At 35.1% G+C, this 24,859-nt stretch overlaps 1 long non-coding RNA gene across 3 annotated transcripts in view; it reads left to right on the forward strand.

Annotated features, from left to right (window-relative positions):
* The window catches only part of LOC135415956 (uncharacterized), a 153,267-nt gene that overhangs the window by 118,242 nt on the left and 10,166 nt on the right, over positions 1-24,859 (forward strand). For all 3 annotated transcript variants that reach the window (XR_010431363.1, XR_010431361.1, XR_010431362.1), the window contains exons 5-9: positions 7,871-8,247; positions 12,218-12,444; positions 13,094-13,173; positions 17,103-17,171; positions 22,867-23,010. This is a non-coding gene — a long non-coding RNA (uncharacterized LOC135415956). The remainder of the gene's footprint in view (positions 1-7,870; positions 8,248-12,217; positions 12,445-13,093; positions 13,174-17,102; positions 17,172-22,866; positions 23,011-24,859) is intronic.

Below are 24,859 nucleotides of genomic sequence, written 5' to 3' on the forward strand. Positions count from 1 at the left end.
AACTCCATGAGTCATGGGATATTTTTTGAATCTCTGATGGTCTAGGTCATTGCATTTGCCTGTTATGCCGGTCCAGTATGGCCCATTGCAGAGATAACCCCTCAGGCTGGGTGTGAAGGTGCTAATGCCTCTCAGGAGGGGAGTTATCACAGCTGAGTCATTGATGTGAAACAAAGAAATACTCCTTGCAGAGTTCTTTAACACTCAACTTGTAGCCTTCCGTGTCAGGTGTGCCCTGGGCAGCTGCTGCACATGATCCATTATGAACAGTCCATCAGAAATGACACAGAGGGTGTAGATTACATAGTTTTGGTTATACCCACATAGTGATAAACTGGTCCCGACCCCTGCAACTAGGACAATGGAGCTTCCACAACTTCTCTGGGCAACCTGATTTCCACTGTCTCACCACCCTCATAGTAAAGAATTTTTTCCTAACATCTAATCTAAATCTACCCTCCTTCAGTTTAAGGCCTTTCCCTCTTGTCCTACATTACCTCTGTGAAAAGTCCCTCTCCATCTCTTTTGTAGCCCCCTTTAAGTACTGAAAGGCTGCTATGAGGTCTCTCTGAAGCTTTTTCTTCTCCAGACTGAATAACCCTAACTCTCTAAGCCTGTCTCCATAGCAGAGGTACTCCAACCCTCAGATCATCATTGTGGTCCTCCTCTGGATTTGGTCCAGCATGTCCATGTCCTTATGTTGGAGACCTCAAAGCTGCAGGCAGTACTTCAGGTGAAGTCTCATGAGAACTGAGCAGAGGGAGAGACTCACCTCCCACAACCAGCTGGCTACACTGCCTTTGATGCAGCCAAGGATATGGCTGACTTTTTGGGCTGCAATTGCACATTGCCAGCTCATGTGCAGCTTTTCATTCACCAACACCCCCAAGTCTTTCTCTTCAGGGTTGCTCTCTAAATGTATGCATACATACTGTGAATCAATTTGTGAAGCTCAAACATATTTAGGTATGAAAGACTGACAAGAGTTCAGCTCAAAGATTTTTTTGATACATCCAATTAACTGTATTAGAACTGTCTAAATTAATTTTCTGGTCAAAAGTTACAAAACTACATTCTCTCTACAGCTGGACACTGCTCATAGCTGAATATCCTTTCATATAGTCTGCACCAGCCTTTTGAGATAATTTTGGATTTATGGATAAGTCTTCCAGATTAAATAGGACGGGCTTACTGCTACCTGTGAGTACAGGAGATCCTAAACAAGGTTATTTTTGACAATATTTTAGGCATATGTGCCTGAAGGTTGAGTTCAAGCAAGTTCACCTTTGTCTTGGCCTGGAGTAACTCAAGCAATTACATACACTTAAAAGCCTGATTTTATTAAATGTCTAGCACTGAGAGCCAGTAAACCAGATATTGTACCTGTAGGCACTACAATTAGGACTGATGATTGCAGTTGTGTAAAGTCATTGGCACTACATGATTATTTCAGTTTTCAAGCAGTGATCTGAGAAATATTGCTTTAGTATTTGATTTTGTTATATAGACTGCACAAAAAAAAACAAGCCAGGTTATATTTAAAATGTAGGTAGAAGGTAAATAGAAGGAGAAAAATAATGTAAAATGTATTTTCTTCTGCTGAGAACTCCCTTTGGGATTATTTGAGAAGCCTTTTCAGCCTAGCTGGCCATTCAGTACAGAATCTTTGAGTTTAGCCTACATTGTCACACTGTCAAGATGCTGGCTCTAGCCAAGAACTTATTGACTTGAAATAGCAGCAGAAATTAAGTCAGCCTAAAAGCATTATAGATTTGTAAAACAATAACTTTGCCAAACACTTACTATGCTGTCATAGTATTTGCATATTCCTTCATGCAATTAGATGATTAAAAGGAAAACATTCATTCACACTTCGTTTACATTTATTAAAGTCCTAGTGTATCTCATTCAAGGAAAGGATATATTCAGGAAAAATAAGTTAAATTTCAGAAATCAATAAGTAAAAGTAATTATGCTAATTCTTGTACATTAATGAACTTCAAGCAAATCTGCACCAAAAATAGATATTAATTTGTCTCTAAAAATATCTATTTGGAGAGCATTAATAAATTATGACCTCAATGCACTAGGGCAAATTCAAATGGATTTTATTTTTAATAAAGGAAAAGTGAACTTTTGAATGACATGGAGCTTATTTGTTAGCTCCTAGCATTCCAGAAAAGTGTTCAAAAATAATATTCAATGTAGTGAAACATCATCTGGAATGTCATGTAGATACATGGTTCCTCACACTTAAGAAGGGCACTTGGAATAAATGGCAATGGGATGATCAAGGAAAGTATCTTAAAGCTGTTTAATACTGAAGGAGACTCAAATAATTTGGTCTGTTGCCTCATAGTAGCTATGGCTGCTTTTTATAAATATGTTGGTTGTGTAATCACCATAGAGGGAGAAGAAACGCTTAATTAAAAGCAAAAAAGGAAGGAATTTGGTAAGTTTTGAATAATCAGGTAATCATTATCTGAGCGGTGAGTAAGGAGCTCCTGCTACGTATCTTATCTGATAATTCAAATTTCAAGCCTACCTGACCTTTCTCATTAGGCTACATTTGGATTATCATTTGGTTTTTTTCTGGATTTTTTGTTTGTTTGTTTTGTTTGTTTGTTTTCTTTTTTTATTTTTTAAATTTTATAAATCTCTATATGGTGTTTCTAAAGTGTTTAATAATCAACTACCATTAAATCAAGGACCTAGTTTCCAGGAAGAATCTATATGTGTATATGTACATATGTACATATTCACATATATGTGACATTATATAATACCTCATGATTATATTTTTCTAAAATTAAAACAGATGCTAAAAATTCCTTTTATGTTATAGTTCAGACATGTTATCTGTTTTAGAAAAATCTATCAAAATATAGATTCCCTGCAAGCTTTTTTAAGCCAAGTTTCTTGGAATAAAAGGAACAAATGTAACTTTCTAAGTAGCTTCTTTTGGCTTAGTTTTTTTTTGAGGTAGATGTTAAAAATGATGAGACTTTTCTGTTCTGAACCTCAGTGTAGAAATTATTCACCACAGCAGATATAGTCCTTTCAATTTTACTGCCAGTTATGAACTTGAGTAACACACCTCATTGCCCTGATTAGTTTTTGTTTTCACTCCCTCCTGATTATTGGTAGGAATGGAATAGAGTGATAAGGATACTCTTTCTGATATATCTGATTTTGAGAGACAGTTTACTTCCAATTCTTTGTTCACTTGGTTTTGTTAAATTAATCTAGCTATTAGCTCTCTCAGTCTTTAAAAAATAATTTAGAGAATTCATCTGCCTCATCCCTCATTTTCTTCAGGATCCTCTATTCTCACAGAGCTTTTGTAACACTGTCTTGACTGAGATCTGAAGTACATGGGGAAAACTCAGGGTTATTGAGGGAGCAGTTAACATGTATAAACAGATTTTGTTCCCATTCTGTTCACCTTGTGTACCCTTTTAATCTGAATATGGTCTATGTTCTGAAGATTTGTTCCTTCATTTTAATTGGGAGTTCAAATTCTAAACATCATTTGTTTGAATTTTCTTTTTTTGTAAACTTTTTAAAGTATACTGAAGTCTGTGTCCTATTTCTGCTGAAACCTATAGCATGTACTGCACGTAAACAAGCCACGTTCCTCAGAGAGCCTCATAGCCCTTCGTAGTCTCTGGTTGTGATTACATGTAAAAGCTCAATGGTCAAAAAATTATTAACAAATATGACCTTGAAGATGTACCTTTCACTCTGGGCAAAGGTGAGGGGAAGTGGAGAAAAGTAGTTATTTTTCCTGTTTAATAGCTAGTGAGTTTAATTTGCCTAAGATTATGCAACAGAGCCAATGGCTGAGCTTGCGGATACGATTCTTGTCTTATCTAAGTTGATCAAATTCAATTAATCTAATTTATTTCAGTACAACCAGGACTTCAGCCCATGTCTCCTGACTGATGGCGTTGAAGATTAATTACAAAGCAATGCAGTGAACTAGTGTGTGATGGTGTTACAACAATTTTCCTCAATCAGAAAATTTTTCTATCCTGTCCTAACAGCATTCAAAAAAAGATATAGCAACCCTAGTGGTGCTCATTATAATAACCACATTGCTAGGGTGGTGTTCTACCACCTTCACAAACAAGATGTTCAGCACTAAGTTTTGTATGAAATTTGTGTCCTTAAAATGAAATGTCTTAAAAAATTATTTAGTCTGTCAATGATATCTACATGATTTAGACTACAGAATTCTTTAGGCTATTGTGGAATGGCTCACGATAAACATTTTTATATATGATCAGAATGATTTTTCAGGACTGAAAAGATTTATATTTGAGAAATCAGTTAAGTAAATAGATATTTTTAAATCTCACTACTAGGAAAACTAAAATTTTTTCTGTTTAATCATCTCTATATCTCTGTTTTCCTTCTAAATGGTAAAGTGGGTGAAATTGTATCATAAACTGTTCTGGTATCTCTGCTCATATTGTGAAACACCCATTTTCATGGGTGCAAGGGAGCATGTCTGCAATGAGTCCATATTTGATTTTGAAGAAAAACTATCACTATGAATAGCTTCTATCATTATCTTTAGAATCACAGGTTTGTTTGCAGTATCACAATCTGTGGGTGTAAAACAGAAAACTAAAGGTTATGTGCAAAAGCAACAAATTAGAAAATATTCTGACACAATTTTAGTCTCATCTTCTCCTTGTAGAAAAAAAAATCTTTTATGAGTGATAATCTTTTAAGCTGTTTTCCAAACTGAGCTCATTTGTGATGCATTCTGGGAAGATGAATTTTGTCCTGGCTACAGGCCTTCATCATGGTGTACTATGAAGAAAGTTGGTATTGTTGTGTAATGGTCTTAGTTCATTTAACTGGACCATTACATTCTGATAAAAAGACTTTATTATGGGAACCTTAACTTTGGGACCATCAGAATTTCCTGAGGAACAGCAGAAGAATAGACACTGTTAATGTCTAGTAAAACTGAATACTCAAAGAAGACTCTTTCAGTTCAGAAAACATCCAGATTTTGTGTAGGAGCAACTCTACCATTAGGGCTTAGAAACGCACATAGGAATTATTTTGTTACTGTATCTTGCAGAAAAGACAGCATTTCTTCATTCTGCTTCAAATTTTCTTAGATAGCCAAGCATATATTTGTAGGTATTAAAAGATGTCTTTCATCACTATGTCTGTCTTTGAATGGCTGTGCTGCAATTTGTTTTACTTTAACCATGAAGAAAACTGCCATGTTTGCCAGCTCACTGTATGTTTATTTCCATTTTGGTTTGCTAAACACTGATTAAGAACAAAAAATTAATTTTGAAAACCCAACTATTTATAAAACTGACCGGCAAAGAGTTAAACAAAATGGGTGCCTTATTTTCCCTAGCAACAGTCATGCACAGTAATAAATGTCACAATAGTTTTTAAAAAAGATGGTTCATGTTTAGGTTTAGTTATCAAAATCCACAGCATATAGGCTGACAGCTTTTGAAATACATAAACTATTTCTGTCTTTTTTGTTTCCATAGCAACTGAGTGCTCAAAGCTTTAGTTTTGCACTTGAGGAAGGAAAAAACACCCTCTCAGAGTAGGATCTGGAATAGTCTGGAACAAAAGAAGAATAGGGGGAATGGAAAATTATGCAACTACACTGACATCACCACTGCCTCCCTCAAAATAACCCAAAAAAACAACCAACCCCAAACAAGCCTAGCACAAAGCTTTTTTCCCTTGCTTTAATGTTATGATTTTTTTTTTTAGTTTGTGGGTGTTTTGCCTTGGACATTAATGTAATCAAAGGCTGGCCCCTTTCATTGTGTAGTGCTTTAGGAGAGTAAAATGCTCGCAGTGACATTTATTTAGATGATCACTCTGTTCAGCTTGAAATGGAATTTCATTATAAAAAAAAGCTTAATATATATTCTGTATCTTCTTGCATTAAAAATATTGCTATTCACAACCGCATCATTAAGAGTCTGTCAATTTTTCTAGTTTTGAATTGTTTTGATTAAAAACCTATTTTAAAGAGGAATGCTGTTTGTTTCAAAATATTTTAGTAAGATTTGCCACGAGGGAGACTATTTTACCAAATTAAAAGGGATATTTATGCATATGTAGAAGTACATTTATTTAAGTTGCAAAAGATCATTGGAAACAGAATTGAAAGAGAAACAACAAGGTATATTATCCCATGGATAATATATGAATAGGAAGATGCTATGGGTTTTTTTCCCAGCATGCTAAATTTTGCTGTTTATTTCTTTAAAAAAACAGTAAAGATAAGAGAACATCCCTAGACAATTGATCTCCAACAAGAAGAACTAGCAACGCATATTCAACAAATGTAGAAACTTGACTGCTTTCAGGCATTCCTGGGAATGGATTTAATATTTTCCATCCATGTAAATATGCAGATTTCACCTTAGTCTTACTCACTGATTTGTCAAGTATATATAATATTCATGAGAGAAGACATAATAATGCTACATAAAATATCCAAACAGATTTTAAGTGCAGTGGAACTAGTTTGAGCACACTATTCTGTACCATTTCTGCTGTAAAATTAACTTACACGTAATAATCCTTCTTTTTGTGACAAGAGGTGCAACTGGAATAGATCCATTGTCAAAAGACATTCTACTGATTTCAAACTGAACTGTTCTTGAGTTATATTAGGCAAATTGAAGACATTAAAGATACGTAAAACGTGATTTTAAGTTCCAAAGATTTAATTTGTCAAAAACACAGCCTCTAGGACAAGAATTAAATTTGAACTACCTGCATACAACACTGCATATGGTATATAAAAAGCAATTTAAAGTAAGCTACAGCTGCAGTAAATTCCCCTTAGAATATTAACACAGAGGTTTTTTAAGGGGCATTATCTTAAATGCATAACACCCTGACTAACCAAAACAGTTTCTAAAGAGCCATTGCAGTCTACTGGATAAAGGCCATATAAGATGGCATATGAATGAATACAGCCTGGAATGGCTTCCTGCTGTCTGTTTTGCTTTGTCAAATAAATACATAAAATATTCCTTTTAATAGCTGAAATACATAGTGGTTCAGTAGACCATGAAGACATCCTTTAGGATATATAATTTGTGTCCTTAAAGGAAAAAGAGCCTTCTAAAGTACTCACTACTCTGTTTTTGAATGAACCACTCATGCTTTTGTACATAGTAGCCATTTGTAGATAAATATTTGTGATAAATTTCACCTTCCCACCCTATTTATTCTAGTGTTATGATCAGTAAGCCTTAGTTTTGGTTTTGCTCAATGTGAAAGCTGCAACCTCTTCTATTATAAGCCTTATTTTTAGCTGCTCTATGTTTGCAGAGCAGACAGAAATGGCATAAATCAAAAACTACCAGATTTGATAAGAAGGAAAGTGAGAATTTCATGTGCAATATAAAAAAATATGAAAAAATACAGTCAAATTGTTTAATATATCATTAAAAGCTACTTTGTCTTCAGCGAGAGTTGAATATTTTGTGAGATTTCTAAACTTTTCAATGTTATCCATACAGAAAGCCTCCTGAAAAATCCACACTTACTATAGATTTGAAAAATAAAACTGTTATTTGAATCATAGAATCATAGAATGGTTTGGCTTGGAAGGTGCCTTAACAATCATCTAGTTAAAAATCCTTCTGCTCAGAGCCCCATTCAACCTGGCCTTGAATACCTCCAGGGATAGGGCATCCACAACTTCTCTGAGCAACCTGTTCAAGTGCTTCATCAGCCTCACAGTAAATAATTTCTTCCTAATATCTAATCTAGACCTACTTTCAGTTTGAAGTCACTCCCCCTTGTCTTGTTGCTACATGCCCTTGTAACAAGTCTCTCTCTATCTTTCCCTTAGGCTCCTCTCATGTCACAGAAGACCACAATTAGGTCACCCTGAAGCTTTCCCTTTTCCAGGCTGAACAATCCCAGTTCTCTCAGCCTTTCCTCACAGGAGAGCTGCTCCATCCTTCTGATCAACTTAGTGACACTCATCTGTGTCACTTGCTCCAACATGTCCCTATCCTCCTGTGTTGGGGACTCCAGAGCAGTACTAAAAGTAGGATCTCACCACAGAGGACCGGGGATACAATCACCTCTCTCAGCCTGCTGGCCACTCTTCTTTTGATGCTGCCCAGAATACAATTTGGCAATGCTATTGGATTCTACCTTCTCTGTAATAGTGTCAGATTTTCTCAGACAAATATTCCACTGCTTTACAGGCCAATGTTTCAGGTATGCATTGTGTGACATAGTTATGATGAAATTTTCAGAATCTAAAGTTATTAATTACAAAACCTGCTTCTGAAGTGATTTGGTACTAAAGCTGCTGATTTTCAGAAGTATCTAAACAACATAGCCATGTTATGAAAATCTTTGTGGCAGCTGATCAGTATAACTAGTTGCCTAATAACTGTAAAATCTAACCTTAGATATGTGCGTACTAAAAAAAAAATCCATTACCCTTTACAAGACTGATGGCCAGATCTTCCAAAATATTTCCGCAGAGAACTCTAACTGAAAAATTGTTTAATTAGAGCTTAAGTATCTTTGAAGATATGAGCGTTCAACAGTTTTTGAAAGATCTGATCATAAACATAAAATACTATGTGCATCCAAACTTTCTCTTAAGTGGTGTATACAAAATATATCATTATTAGTCAGTTTTGTATAGTGAGTTTTAAATTAACTAATAAAGCATATTTAATGAGAAAGGACAACAGTATGAAGTGACTGACTAAGGTTTAAAATTCCTGTCTTCTTTCTATCTTGTATATTGTTGTAACTGTTTAGAAAAACCAAAATAGTTTAGCGAACTAGCATTGATGTTGACTTTTTTTCCTGCTCAGATATATGGCTCTGGGATTCTATGGACACAGTTCTAACCTTGGTAAATATTGAATAGGTTTTGCATAAATGCAGTCTTTTCAAATCTTTCTCTGTTGTACTCTCATGTACTCTTATCTCAGTGCTCCATGGCATTGCTGTTTCATACATCATGTCAAGAAATGAGGTTGATCCATAATAATATTACTTCCAGAACAGAGACCCAAGCAATGACGCTGAAGACAAGTTCGCATAGCTTTTCACAATAAGGGGCTTTTAGTACAGAAAGAAGTTGCAGTTATTCCCTTCAGTGCAGTTCATTGTGGAGTATTATCAGAAGGTTATATTTCTGTATACTCTATGTTTCTGTCTTTTGCATCAGAATAGGCAACCCAAAGGTCTTAAGTAGAATATAACTTGTATAACTCGAGGAAATTATGAAGAAATTCCTTGTCACCAAAACTATCTCTGAAGAAATCTGGTGGATTTATGGCTCTCTGTAATCATGGTCAAATTTAGTTTTTAGCTATGAACCTGTCATTCTAAAAATTGTTCTGGTGGTATTGTCATGTATTATTTCAATATACCAATGTACAGAACTATAATCTATAGAGGGAAATAAATTCTCTCTCAAAACTTCTGTAAAAAGTCTGTTCATAGACTTTCAAATAATTTTTCAAAGCAAATTCTCTCCTAAAAAATTAGAGAAGGGGTATTTTTGGAACTAGTGGTAAAATGGAGGAATGTTCTTTTTTAATAGGAGATGATAGTTTAATCAATTTTTTTTTTCATCCATAAATTCCTCCAGAACTTTGCAATGCTGCTTAAGTGGATGGCTCTGGAAGAAATCAAGAGATTCTTCTACACATTTTCTTTAGTACAACTAAGCCCGCTGTATATAGAGAATAAGATTAAAGTCTTTGAGATGTCTTAGTTTTGAAGATGCAAACAGGCCAGATCTTATCCTTCTTGCTCTTCTAACTCTTCTTTTTCCCATGCAGGCAGATTGCCATAACATGTGATGATATCTGTATGTGGTTCAATGTCAGAAATAACCACTGTTTGAACAGAAGGAATATTTGCTATGTCAACAGAATAAAATAATAATAATTAAAAAATATTTGTCCTGTTGAAAAACCTCTTCCATTTTCTTTAAGATGTTAACACTTGTTTTCAAAACCTATGGAGGAAGTTGTGATGTGTAATGGACGAGAAATAGAACAGCTTTAGTCATAATATAATCAGTGTTGTACAGAATCAAACTATAACAAAATGTAAATATAATGTAAATATAATGTATGGAATGTAAATGTAAATATAAGTAGAATACACAAGCCATCTAAATTGAAATATAATTGGCTTAGCACCAATAATATGATGCAGAAAGAAAATGCCAGATGGTTGTGAAACAGGTAAATCACTGAATCTTTTTTACTATCTGTCTTTTACTTCAGTAAAATTTTCTGGGAATGAATTTGACTACACTGTATGGTTTTATAATGTTTTAAATCATACCACCTTTTCGTCTTTTCTTAGTGGCAAGATTTCAGGTAAGTATCTTAGGTATTTTTTTTTTTTTTGTCAGCTAATGCATTCTTTTAAGCACATAACAAACATGAAGAAAATGCTTTCATTAATTTTCAGACTGCGTTTTTTACTGTTTAATGTTTCAAACAAAACTCTAGGTTTAATGGAAGAATTCAAAGCACAGAATAGCTCTACTCTTGTTAAATGCAATGACTGACCACAAGATGTCTTGAAACAGCAAGCTATATAAATGCTAATAAATGACCACTGCATGAATGTAGTACCAAAATGGAACACAGACATGAACAAAAATAAAGAAATGAGACCCATCCCCCTTCTTATCCCTCTCTGAGTAAACATTCTTTTCTTCATAGAATCTATCTATAAAGCACACAAAATGAACAGAAACAATTATTAGCCTTTTATACAAGCTTGAAATGGCACTATACTCTTATTTCTCTTTCTTCTTCAGTAACTTTTATGACCTTTTCCCAATGTAATTTCTCAAAACACCAGTAGCTGTTCTGCAGTCTTCATTATATGTTCAGACTTTAAAGCAACCAGAGATTATAGGGAACAAACATGCTGATGTTTACATGGTTATAATGTATTTGGACATTTTTAAGGACCTATATACATTTAAGAAACTTATGATTAAAAAAATGTTTGTGCTGATCCATTTCTTTGGCAAAGAATGAATGTCTGTGTACAGTATCATCATTTCTACATTCCTGAAGAGTAGGGGCCTCTGACCCCACAGAAGAGAAAAAAAAAAATAATCAAGTGACACCAAGTGAAGGAACCACTGCAGTGTGGATTTTCATTCTTAGTCTGAGGGACAATAGAGTGCCTTTTTAAAATTTAAAGCAGAAAGTGGGAAATAGGTGATGGAACTGAGGGTATAAGGAAATGGAGGACCACTGAAGAGTGAAAATAATATAGAAATAATACTGCATGTAATATAACAATATATAAATTATGCAGGCCACCAAAGTTAAGAGACTCTCCAAATCAGAAGAAATATGTAGGTAAATTTACATTTGACTATTTTTATCCTCTTGCCTCTGTGTTCATTCTGAAATACGCAAACATGTCCCTTTAAATGCAAATACAGATTAAGAATCTGAAATGATCCTGCTTTAGGGTATTTAGAGTGGTGATGTTATTTCAACTACTAAGATTCAAGAGGTTTCACTTATACTATTGGAACATTTGAGTTTGTCAGTATTGCCTAACAAGCATACTAAATTACCTCTCACAAAAATTTTTGCCAAGATGAAAAGGTGCGTCTTTTAACATAAACAAAACTATCAGGAACGGAATTTTGATAGCAGTGTTGATCTTGGCATAAAATTTCAAAGCTAAATGTTACTGAAACTTTAGGGATAAAATAACAACTGAAATTGGGTCCTGACAGAAAATTTTCACTTCCCAAACCAGAATTTGAGAGGGAACAGCTCCAAATCAGAAATAAAAATGTTGATTTTGAGATGTGCTTTCTTCCTAAGGGCAGTCAGAGCCACAAACTCTCTGTATTTTCACAAACAGATCCATACTTAGCTATTGATATTTGACAGATACCACTAAGACAAACAGGTGTTTCAGGAAATTGTCATTACAGTACACCAAATTCCATGTTTCAGTTTGGCAGTTATGACAAAACTAAGAACACTTGGGTATATGCTCTGCAATGTCAGAACCCCATTCAGTTACAGTGACTAGATTTGCAGATTTTCTACCATTATTAATTTTAGTTTTAATTAGAGTCTAACTAGACTCTTCTTTTTTGCTAATTTGGCTTTTCGTGTTAAAAAGCAGATTAAAACTTTTTTTTTTCTCCACAAAATCAAAGAATTCATGAAGCTTGAAAGAACCACTGGAGGTCATCTGGTCCAACTTCCCTGCTCAAGAAGGGCCACCTAGAGCAGGATGCCCAGGACCATATCCAGATGACTTTTGAAATCTCCAAGGATGAAGATTCCACAACTTGGCAACCTGTTCTGGTGACTGAAATTAGTGAACAATTGAGCCTTGTAAATTGTGTTTGAAAGTGCTGGATGAACTCAAGGATCCAAACCTGTAAGTGCCCTAAACTTATTTTATTTTAATGTCCCACTGTATTTTATTTGTGGAGAGCTCTCATGAATGTAGATCCACTGAGGACCTGATCACATAAATAGTGTTTCTTTGTGTGCTTCCCTTTTACTAATGAAGCTTTTCAAACAACATCCTGACTCTATTATCTGAGATTCGGGTATAGAAGGAAAGCTGGAAGAGATATTGTAGAATTGCTTCCTGTGTCTCACTTAAAGATGTCACAGTGTGTTGACTATGCATAATGCCAAAGAGCATTCTCAAACCTGGTCATTAATAAGCATTCCTGAGAAAGGGAGTGCAGCTGTCTAAGAATATGTAACAGCACTGGTCTTAGTCAGGTACAGACGACACAATTTTTCCACGTGAATGTGATTCATCTCTTGAATTGGTTAATTTTAGTGGCTTCTGAGAGAATTTTAAATTTTCTAAAGATATACTTTTTTAAAATTTTATTTGTCAATTACCTTAAGAGCTTTCTTAAGAAAATAATTAAAAGAAAAATAACATTTTGACCATAGATAGATTTTAGAAATGTTGAAGAGTTAATTCAGATTTATTCTATACATTCTGTATAGGAACTGTAAAAGAGAGAGATGTGTTGGCAATCAAGACTCTTTTCTACCCCGCCTAGGTTTGACCAAGGGGATTTTCAAATGATTTTTATTTTCGGTAAACACAGGAGAACAGGAAAAATGCAAGAAGGGACGGATGGTAAGTTTATTCTTGTAAAAGATAGAGAAGTTATATTTGTTGAGTGAGTACACTGTTCAGATTCACAGAGAGAGTATGCCCTCAATTTCACTGCACTATACCAATGTTCATTCAACTGACGAAGTTTGCAGCTCAAAGGGCAGCCTACACTTTGTTCTAAGTTCCTGCTGGAATGGAAAACCTGACAGGGGGAAACTTGCACAAAGGATATTGTGCTGTTAAAGTTTGTTCAAAGTGACAGTTGTCAGATCTCTTTGAAATGAAATTGAAAAGGAAAAACCAATTTTCTCTGAGAACAAAGTTCAGCTCATTTGGTGTGCCTTACATGTCTAATTTCCTTCCCTGTAAAAGAAATTTTGACTAGGTCTATTTGAAAATGTAGTTTATACTAGTACAGGCATAGCTTAGAAAGTTTAATTCTAACTAACATAATATTTACAGACAGTAGGTAAAAATGATCTTTTTCTGTTTAGAACAATATAAATGTCAAATTGTGCTAAAAGGATTAAATGTTTGTATTTTGTCTGACCAAATGTGTTTTTTAAGGCTTTGAATTAAGACAGGCAACATGATTCTTAATGGCTTTTTTAATTCACTTTTTCAATAATGAATAAATAGTGAGATTTCAGGAGTGAGTTGAGCTCCTAGGAAACAAGTTACTTAGAAAAAATTCAAATATCAAAAGAAGATAAGCAGTAAATTCAAATCCACTACATATTTTTAGAGATTTCCAATATATATTAATTTGATTTTTAATAAGATTGTAATAAAATATAAATACATAATATAATAAAAAGGTTTATTACTTATAAAATTCTATGACCACAGAATCACAGAATATGTTGGTGATTGGAAGGCACCCACAAGAATCATCAAATCAAACTCCTGATTCTGCACAGGACCATCCCCAAGAGTCACACCATGTGGTCGAGACTATCAACCAAAAACTTCTTGAATTCTGTCAGGCTTGGTGCTGTGACCATTTACCACTTACCAGGGGAGTCTGTTCCAGTGCCCAACCAGCTTCTGGATGAAGAATATTTTCCTAATATCCAACCTAAACCTCCCTGACACAACCTCAGGCCATTCCCTTGGGTCCTGCCACTTGTCACCACAGAGAAGAGATCAATGTCTAGCTCTCCTCTTCCCCTCACGAGGAAGTTGTAGACTGCAACGAGGTCTCCCCTCAGTCTCCTCTTCTCCAGGCTGAACACATTAAATGACCTCAGCCATTCCTCACACGGCTTCCCCTCAAGGTCCTTCACTATCTTTGTTGCTCTACTTTGGACTCTCTCTAATAACTTAATATCTTTCTTATATTGTGGTGCCCCAAACTGCACACAATATTCAAGGTGAGGCCACACCAGTGCAGAGCAGAGTGGGACAGTTACTGCCTGATGCCCCTCAGTACAGGGTTGGCCCTCCTGAATGCCAGGGAACTGCTGACTCCTGTTCAGCTTGCTGGGGGTCAACCAGGACCCCCAAGTCCCTTTCTGTGGCTCTGCTTTCCAGCATCTCATTCCCCAGTCTGTACGTACATCCAGGGTTACTCCCTCCCAGGTGCAGAATTTGGCACTTCTCGTTGTTGAATGTCATATGGTTGGTGATTGCCCAGCCCTCTAATTTGTCAAAGTCTCCCTGCAGGGCTTCCTTGCCTTCGAGGGAGTCAACAACTGCTCTGAGTTTTGTGTCATCTGCAAACTTGCTTAATATCCTTTCTAGTCCTCGGGTCCAAGTAATTTACGAAGATTTTGAAGAGCACAGGGTCTAAAACGGATGTGTATGATTATTATTATGAAATCATAAGTTGATAAAAACAACACCTACTTTATGAAAGGATTGAATATTTGGATAGAGCAGACATTTGTATGTATTGAAAAATTAATTCAAAATATACGATGTTTATGTTTCGCAGTGTGTTAGAAGAGATAGCTAACTATCTAGCAGTCTGCAAGATATTTCTATTTCTCCCTGGTTTTTATTGAAAGGGGTTTATCCGCTGTGGTACTTGTAAACACATAATGTACAAATGTAAAAATGGCATATTTGATCTCAGGACTAGATTCTTGAAATATATTTATTACCTACTTTAAGAGCAACATGTCTCTGTGACTCTATATGTATCAAAGCCCTTCTGTATAAGTAGAATGCCTATACTCAAGAAAGACCGTCTCAATCCATATATCCATTGAGAGCGTTTTTAGAAAGGGCAGTGACTCAACTGATTTGGAAAAATCAGTTTGACTATGCTAGTAAATACTCCTTATCAATTATAACCAGGTTAATAACCTATTTTATCACAGCTGTATAGTAACCTGGGTCAGTTTTCCAGTTTAACATTATCCTTCAATGCTATGCTGAGTCAGTCTGCTCTGAGCTGTTTCAGTCAATACCTGATCAGTGTGATCAGCTACTGGATCTAGGGAGTTGTCCACACTACAGCTTAAAAAGTAATTAATAATGCCCTGATGCATGAAATCTAATTATCTAACTGAAATTAAATTTGTTGTGGCAGGACTAATTTTGCAAGATTTGAGCTGTGGAGAGATGATACTCAAAAGAATCATGGAATGGTGTCTGTGAGAAGCTTACTTTTCTGTCTCAACATAGTTTGTATGCAGATAATTGTATGGTACCTGTATCTAGATAAGGCCTTGATTCAGATGCATTTTGACTCTGTTTAAGTATCTGTTGCTTTGCCTAAAATCAAACACAAGTGTTAACTCAGAGTAACATTTGGGAAAACACTTGAAATTGGACTTCCCCCCTTTTTTTTTTTAAAGTACATAACAGATAATGAGAGCAAACAATCTTTAAAGCTTTATTCTTTATTGTTTAAAAAGATAAGCAGACATCATAAGTCCAGATAAAAGAAATATATATTGGAATGTTCATGATGTGTGTAACACAGATATTGATAGCAGAGCCACGGAAATGATGAAACAATATTATCATCTGGGTGAAATAGTTGAACTCAGGTGAAAAGCTGCATTCAGAAACAGTGGTTATTTAGAAGTAGAAATAGGCATCATTGGCTTACTATCACTTTTCAAAACAGTGCCTTTTCCTTCAACCCTGAAAAACTATCTGCAGAATAATTGTCTTTTGTTCTGTTTTCTGATAATGACAATGGTGTGGCATCATTAGAAGTGAAAACTCTTCCCATTGAAGGGTGATAACACATCCTGGAAGGTTAACAGAACACACATATGCATTCCAAGTCTTAGGATGTTGGTTCCACCTGCATCTGAGAAAGGAATGTGCTGAGTCATGCACATCAATGGACAAACACATTTAATTTTTATTGAAGGTACACTTTATTTTGGTAAAATGCTGCTGAGAGCTGAGAATTTTCTCTTTTTCTTTTTTTTCCCTAGTCTGTCCTGAAGCTAAGCATATTAACAGCCTGGTTTGCTGCCAGAAGCAGAAAGTGACGTTTGGCTCAACCTCTTTCCAATGGGTGAATCACTGCCAGTTCACATCATGTTTTGCATTGCTGCAAAAACATCAACAGACTGGCATAACAGAAGTCGATTAAGCTTCTGTTTAGTTTGCAGATTGGCAAACAGATGAGTATCACTGGTATTTCAATTATTGGTGAGCCACTGGTCTCTTCTGGGTATGAAAGAAACTGAAATACGTTCAGTCCTGGAAACCTCAACAGTATTATAACAGTTGTTCCGAATTGCTCCTTCTGTGACAGAATTTCTGATGAAAATGGAGTTCAGAAAATATCAACATACTATGATTGTGTTACTGTAACATGTCAGGTAGTCATAAGGCTGGAAAAAATTAAGCCATTTCAATCACAGAATTTTCTCCTTGTTAGAAACTGTGTATTTTTAGAGAGGAGAGATATGTGTACATTTATAATGGAGCACTTTGAAAAGATGCATTTTTGAGGTTAATTTTGTGCAATTAAATTTCAGGTAAAGATGTGGTTTAAACCTGAGTTTGCCTGGATGAATTTGATACCCTGACAGTAAAAGAAAAAGAAAGTAAGCCAGTACAATTCCTTGCTTCATCTGTAAATCTTATTTGAGGTTCATGTTTGTGGGGAAAGAAAAAGTCAATCCAATGTTACAGGTAAAGCATTCTTTGGTATCATAGGCTTACATGGTTATGTCTACCTGGTTTCAATTGACAGAAATAGCTGGTGCATTTCTCCATTCATGTTTAATATTGCAAAAAATAATTTGTTTAAGCAGTAGGTCAGCTAATAGGTAATCTCCTTGTCAAAGAAGGGATGATACAGGGCTGTGATGTGGTGAAACTGAAGGTGGCATTCCTCAGAAGAAAGGAGGGGAATAGCCTAGGGAGGTAAGGACTGAGTGTGAACATACCTGTGGCACTTCAGGGTGTTACACAAACTGCTGATTTGACAACAGGCTGAAAAAGAACAGCTATGTTTGCTTTTATAGATGATAATGTCAACAAGGTTCAAAAGAGGGTGGGGATGAAGTGAAACTGTTCTTTGACATATATGTGCTTGATAAATACAAAAAGAAGTGTCTTGTATTTTCATTAGATATTGAATTTCATGAAGTACCAACAGAATAGGTTTACTTGGGCTTCTTTTGGGTAGGGGGTTTATATTTTTCAGCCTTCACAAAATAGTCATTTACAAAACAGTCTTTTATCATCCTTAGCACTGAATGGTATCACCAAATGGCATAAATTAAGTTTTCTGTATGCTCAGCATATTAATATTTTGCATTCAAATTTAACATGCTTTTCTTTTTTCATTTTTTACTCAAGATTAACAACCTGCCTGAGTTTATTTTATTGCATGCTATTTCAGTTTTCTGTAAGCTTCTCTCCTCGGTTTAAAACCTAAGACCTTTTCTGCAATGTTTTCTTAATTGGAAGGGTTTAGTTCATTTTCCATCAGAAAATTTGTCTTTAAGCATCAGATTATCCATTAAGCATGACATGTTTCAAAGAATTATAAGTATTAGTTAATGAATTTGCTCAACTATATAAGCAATATAGTTTTTTTCCTGAAGACTTTGGAATTACTGAGGAGCTATTAAAAGGGGCTGGGGGAGCAAACATTCCAGTCTTTTCACATGAAATATTGCACAATGGTCTCTTTAGTAAACTTTTACTTTTACTATTGAAATAATAGAACAAATACTAAACCATGAAGACCTAATAAAAAAACAGTGGAAATTTTTTCATTGATTTTTGTTGAGCTTACAGTAGCTTGTCTATGCTAGTATATCTATCTAGGAGGAGAAACAAAAAAAGCAAGTAAAATGGACTCATGGAAAGATCTTGTCAGTCACTCAGCATTTTAAATTGAATAAAAGAGAGAGTATATGACAGAAAGCAGTTTCAGATAGTTAAGTGAAGATCTAGACACATATCTGGATTTGTGATACCAATTTTCTCTCATTTTTTATGTAAAATATTACAAAGAACATTATGACGGGTAAAAAGTGAACATGTAGAAAAAAATCACTATTAAATTGCAAGGCTACATTTATTGGGATACAGCAGATAGTTAAATTAGGCCATTCTTTAATGGATTTAATGGATTAATGATGTTGAAGAGGAAATACATGAACTAATTACATCATAAGCTGATGATAAATTGAAGACAGAGAAACATAGTGAAATGAGAGTCAGAGGCTTTTTTAGAGAAACCAAAATAGTTAGTACAGAGTAAATATGCATGCTCAGTATGAAGCACTGGGGAAAAAAACCTTGAAAATTTACAAAAGCATGATAGTTTCAATTTAGGCCTTCCCAGAGACCAGCTTGTAACCAGGGAAGTACCCTGTGTTCCCAGTATTCCATACAATTTTTTACAGAAGCCAGGGTATAAATAAGAAGGAGAGATGAGGATCTTTCTTCTTCTCTTCTGATGGACTTGAAGAAAACAGCTCACGGTGGCTCCTGCAGCTGTGGGGGGTGTTGGGCCTGTGGTTTGTCGAAAGGCCACTGCCTTCTTTCTGAGTTCAGAGGGAGATGTGGTGATTGTGGAGTGGACCGAGACATTTCTGTTCTCTCAAGGAAAGTATTGAGATTTCGTTTGTTAATCCGTTATTAGTTGGGTATATCTGGGAGTTTTTTCTGGTTTTGGGTGTTGGGGGTTTCTTTCTTATGCGTATATAGTCTTTGTATATAAATGTAATATAAGTGTAAATATATTTATATATTGCTTTAGCTCTCTTATTTTGGTTCTCTTAGTCTTTTTTTCCTCTTTTCCCTGGGTTTTTTGGGGGGAAGCTTCTGCTGTGGTACTGGGGATTTGGCAAGGAGCCAGCTCCAAACCACCACACCATGCAACAGAAATAAGTTTATAGTAAAACTACTCAAAGAAGCAGATTTAGTCACATGTATACAAAGGGCAGGTGATTAGTAGGATCAGATCCTTGAACTGTATCCTGTCACATAAAAATCGATGACATTAAGACCTCTTGACTTCAGTGGTGAAAGAACAGCCACATAAAATAATGTTCATAAGAAATGTGTATTTTTGACTTGGATAGGAGGTGCTGTGATATAGAAAGAATGCAATACAGTTGGTTTTCTTTACATCTCAATCTGGGTGTATACAACTGCAGAAATAATGATTGTACTTAGGAAAGGAAAACTAGGCAATAAATGATTTTTGTAGCCTTCTCCCATATGAACGTGAAGCAGAAGATCTGATTTTGAGTCACAGTTTTCAAAAGTTACTTCTAGACCCTGGGATATTGAGCTTTAGCAGCACATTTAGCCATTACTGGCATCAGAATTACAAATCTGAACACATTTTTATTGTTACATTTTCTTTCCCAAGACAAAGTTAAAGAATTGGATTTTTTCTGACACTTGTAACAGTTTTACAAAGTAAGAGTGAGGTACATTCCATAAACACTATAAAATAAAAATAGCTTGGTTTATTTTATAGTGGTATACACATGAAACAGTGTTCTTCCCATTGCTGACAGTGACTTTTACGTGATCTTGGTCAACGTCCTTTCTTAATCTGAGTGGGCTGAAACAGACTCTTACCCATCTATTGTTCTAATTAATTTCTGTGTAAAATAAAGTTAATACTAATCTCAAAGTGCTGGTACAGATGTTTTAATTAATTTTTACAACATATCTTGTTTCTGACTCCGGTAAAATGAAGAGTTCTTTACTTTTCATCAACAAACCTTGTTCTTTGTAAACTATATAGGAAAGGGAGAGTTTAGGGCAAATGGATGGACAATTGAAAGCATATTATGGAAAAATACCAAATCATGGAGTTGTTGCTTTGAAATCACAAAAAAGCTTCCCAAAGGCTTTAATTTCTGAAGAAGTTTTAGGATTGTCTTTGATGTGATTGATTTTGCTCAAAGTTCTTCTAGCAGATGACAAATGTTGTCATTATTCTTGAAAGAATAAGAGTTTGTTGATGATAAATTTTGTATCAGGCTAGATTCTAAATAGTTTACTTATAAAATCAGACAAAAGACAAAGTGATACAATAGTTGCTACTATGAAGATTAAAACTGAAATTTTAGAATGCATAAATCTTGGCAGAAATGAGGTGATGCCTAAATGCCAATGAAAATAAACTGCACCTTAAGATCTTCACTCCATCTCCTATTTAAGTATTCTAATGTGCACTAAAAATCAGAGATTTTTAAAATTTGCTTTGAATCCAGGAGCACATTATATCTCTCTCCTGGATGTATTGATTCAGTCATAATGTACAGACTCCTGAAGTGAAGAGTGCTGACAGTTCTAAACAGCTGTGATACCCGCCCACCCGCAATTTCTAAAAACAAAAAAACCCCTCACAACCCAACAAATTCCCAGCATATTTTTGAAATTCTTTTTCTGATGCCATATTTTTAAAACATAAAAATTTATCCAGCCAAATCAGTTCAAAGTCACTTTATTGTCTGATAATTCTTCTGTCTAGTGGCACTGTATATTTACAATATACAATCCCAGCATTATTTATGTCTTGATGGACTTATGTCATCCTCAGTGGATTTACACCATCATATGCTTTCTGCTAGGTGTTTTCCCATTAGTGCAGGTCAGATTCAGCTACCCTATAAAGCCAACAAACTTCTTTACCCAAATCCCTATCCATAAAGTCTGGAACCATTGAATAGGTTTGTCAGATATTCTTACAGATCAGCAATGAGTTTGAAATTAGAATCAAAGTAGTTTACCAGGGAAATAAAGGACATTGACTCAGCTTAAAAATAAGAAAAGATAATAGTAAATGCTTAATGAATGATAGGAAAAGAAGGCCAAAACATCAGAAGTGATCCTTGCGGTGATGTAGGTTCATGGCCACTTTTGCACTCTAGAAGGCTATTTCATAGTTCTTATTCTTTAGGTAAATAGAAGGTTTCTTCCAAATAATAGACTACATTACTTCATGTTGTGTTTATGAATATATATAGTTATGCATTTGCTGTCTATTAGCTTAAATAGCCCTTTACCTTTCCAGTGTTGGACAGGGAGCTGTAAAGCTAACACTCAACATATTTTTTTCCCTTGAGGTATAATACAGTATGGAAATGAAAACTTTTAATAGAAAGCATGTTAGTTCATACTCAAGGTACAAAATGTGCAGTTTTTGAACCAGAAGTCAAACAACAGTTACTGAGAGACAGCACATGCTCTCTGGGGACCTAAATGCATAATTTCTTTAATAATTGTATGGCAGTGAGATACATAAGATAGGTCACAGGCCAAATATATAAACAATGTAAAACTCTTATTTTACTCAGAAATAGCCTCTTAATATATTTGTACATTACAGTTGTAATAAGAGACTGTAATATGTTAGCTATTTCTTTCAAAGCAGTGCTCTGGATTTGAAGCCAGCTAAACTCTGTATATTGTGCTTGGGGAGACAACTGGAAGTGAGAGAACTCACGGAATGAGACAAGGACAGTTTAATAGGTAAAGAAAAAGCAGTGCTAACACACACACACAAAAAAGACAAACCAAGAAATCCATTCACTAATTCAGGCTTCATCACGCATAATGATTACTTAGGAAGATAAACACCATAGCTCTGAGCATTCTTCCTTTCTTTCTTTCCCATGGCTTTTATTGCTGAGCACAATCTCATGTGGTCTGGGACATCCCTCTGGACAGTTAGGGTCAGCTGTCCTGTCTGTGTCCCCTTTCATCTCCCAGCCTACTCAGCGGTGGGGCAGCATGAGAAATAGAAAAGGTCTTCACCTTGTGCAAGTACTGTTCAGCAACAGATAACACACCAGTGTCTTATCAACACCATATTCATCAGAAATCCAAATCACATCATCATACCAGCTACTGTGAAGAAAATTAACTGTATCCCAGCCCAATGGGATTTAAATTAATGATTTAAAACAAATGAAATTTAAAAAATACTCAAACCAGCTACTATTACTACCACTAAACCCCTAATGATTGTTTTTCAGAAGGGTTGTTTTTAAAATGCTGCTGTAAACATCTCATGAAGTACTCCACTTTCCTGTTACAATAAATAAAACTAGAGTTAAAAAAAAAGATGGATAGAAGAGATAATGGCTTCATCAAGAATCATTAAAAAGTTAAACATCAGTGTCCTGCTTTTGGTGGGATAGAGTTAATTTTCTTCACAGTGACTAGTATGGGTCCATGTTTAGGATTTGCACTGAACACAGTGATAATAATTAGAAGTGATAATAATACTGAGATCCTTTTGTTATTGCTGAGCAGTAGGAAGTTGGGAGGAGACACAGCCAGGAGAGCTGACCCCAACTGACCAAAGGAACATTCCACACTATATGACATCATGCTCAGCATATCAGACTGAGGAGAAAAAGCGGGAGAAGTTTGGAGTGACGACGTTTGTCTTCATAAGTAACCGTTCGGTGTGGGGCTCTGCTCTCCTGGAGATGGCTGAGCACCTGATGGCCCATGGAAAGCAATGAATTAACTCTCTGTTTTGCCTTGCTTGCAATGGTGGTTTTTGCTTTATCTATTAGACTGTCTTTATCTCAAAGTTTTCTAGATTTTACACTTCTTATTCTCTCTGATTCCACTGTTGGGGGAGTGAGTGAGCGGCTGCATGGTGCTTGGTTGCTAACTTGTGTTAAGGTACAACAATCACAAACTAGAGTTACTAACACAATATACTTTCATGGCACCAAAGTAGACAATTAAGTACTGGAAAACAGAAGAAATCCCTGTGAAGAAATAAAAACTGAAATGTTTGATTTCCCACATATTTAAGACAAAACTATTCCTGTCATTTACCCAGGCATTAAAAAAAAATGTTTAGAAAAACTCTCACATGTTAAAGCAAACTTTTATTGTGTCTTAATGAATGACAAAGAATGAAATGTTACCATTCCTTACCCCTCTATTAAGTCTATACTTAGAAACTTTTCCCATTGCTATCATCTTTTATCATTTACATTGAGGAAGTTGGCAAGAGCTATCAAAAATCAAGTAGTGTAACTTGAATGCCAACTTCATAAAGTAATCAGGGTCTAGTGGGATATATAATAAAATATGCCAGACTGTGTCATTATAATGCAATTTTGAAAGAATTATACATATTCATTCTTCTCATTTAGCAGCTGAATCACAACAAGCAGGTGAGAACATCTATACGATACATCAAGCAAGACAGCTGCCATTATGAACAAAACATAAAAGAGTGTGACAGAGTTGAGAAATGGAAGGAATGCTCTGTTCATACCTTGCAGGCATTGTTATTCCTTGATAGAGAAATGAAGCTTGCTGGGGAGAAGGGTATGTCTTGTTGTCATTGTAGGTAACATTTCTGTGACAAATTGCAAGATGTATTTCTTAATAAAATTCCCAGTAAGTTATTTAAAGGTATTCTTAGTGCAAGGAAACTGCCAAGTTCTTCTCATCTCTTTTGTTATGTACCCAATTTTTTATTTTTCTTTCTCTAAAATGAAGGCTAGACTCATCACTAATGAATTCCAAAAACATGACTTCCTGTTGCAATAATGAAAAATATAATTATACCATGACATTACTAAGTGACAAAATAATCAACTCCCTTTCCCATTTCTACAATGTGTTTTTGGATTGCAAAATGTTTCTTTATGTCTGTAAAACAAATAAGCAAAAAGCCCTTTCTGAACTCTGACTTTCTTCAAAGTTTCACAATGCAATACTGACAAGTTGCTGTCTTTTGTCCTTCAAACTACAATCATTCTCCGATAAATTGTATCCAAACAGATTACAAAACAGATATGCTTTTTAGGAATTAAGACTTGCTGCTTTGTAACAAGATTATATTAAAATGAGAAACTTACACAAAGGTATGTCAAATATTCTAGAAAAAGCAAATATATGTTTGATTTTTTTAATCTGGGCCATATTTTCAATAGCACATATTCTGGAGTAAAGTACTTACATGTCAAAATGACAAGGACAGCATCTAGACCTCTGCTGGCTTTTCTTTCTGCACTATCACATTAGTTAAATTGTAAAATTAGCTAAGACATTAAGTTGTAAAATTTTGTTTGGGATTATTCATATTTCTTCAAGAGGAGAACAACATTAGATGTTGTTGTCCATCTGAAACATGGATAAATCTTGAATAATCTACAAAATCTGATTCGACACAAAAATATGTGTTATTATCATTTGGATGATGAATTATAATCAGTGATCACTGAAACTTATTTTAATCTTTTTTTCTTCCAATATTAAAAATAAATTGGTGTAT

Source organism: Pseudopipra pipra, chromosome 6 (genome assembly GCF_036250125.1).
Source record: "Pseudopipra pipra isolate bDixPip1 chromosome 6, bDixPip1.hap1, whole genome shotgun sequence".
NCBI classification, from domain to species: Eukaryota; Metazoa; Chordata; class Aves; order Passeriformes; family Pipridae; genus Pseudopipra; species Pseudopipra pipra.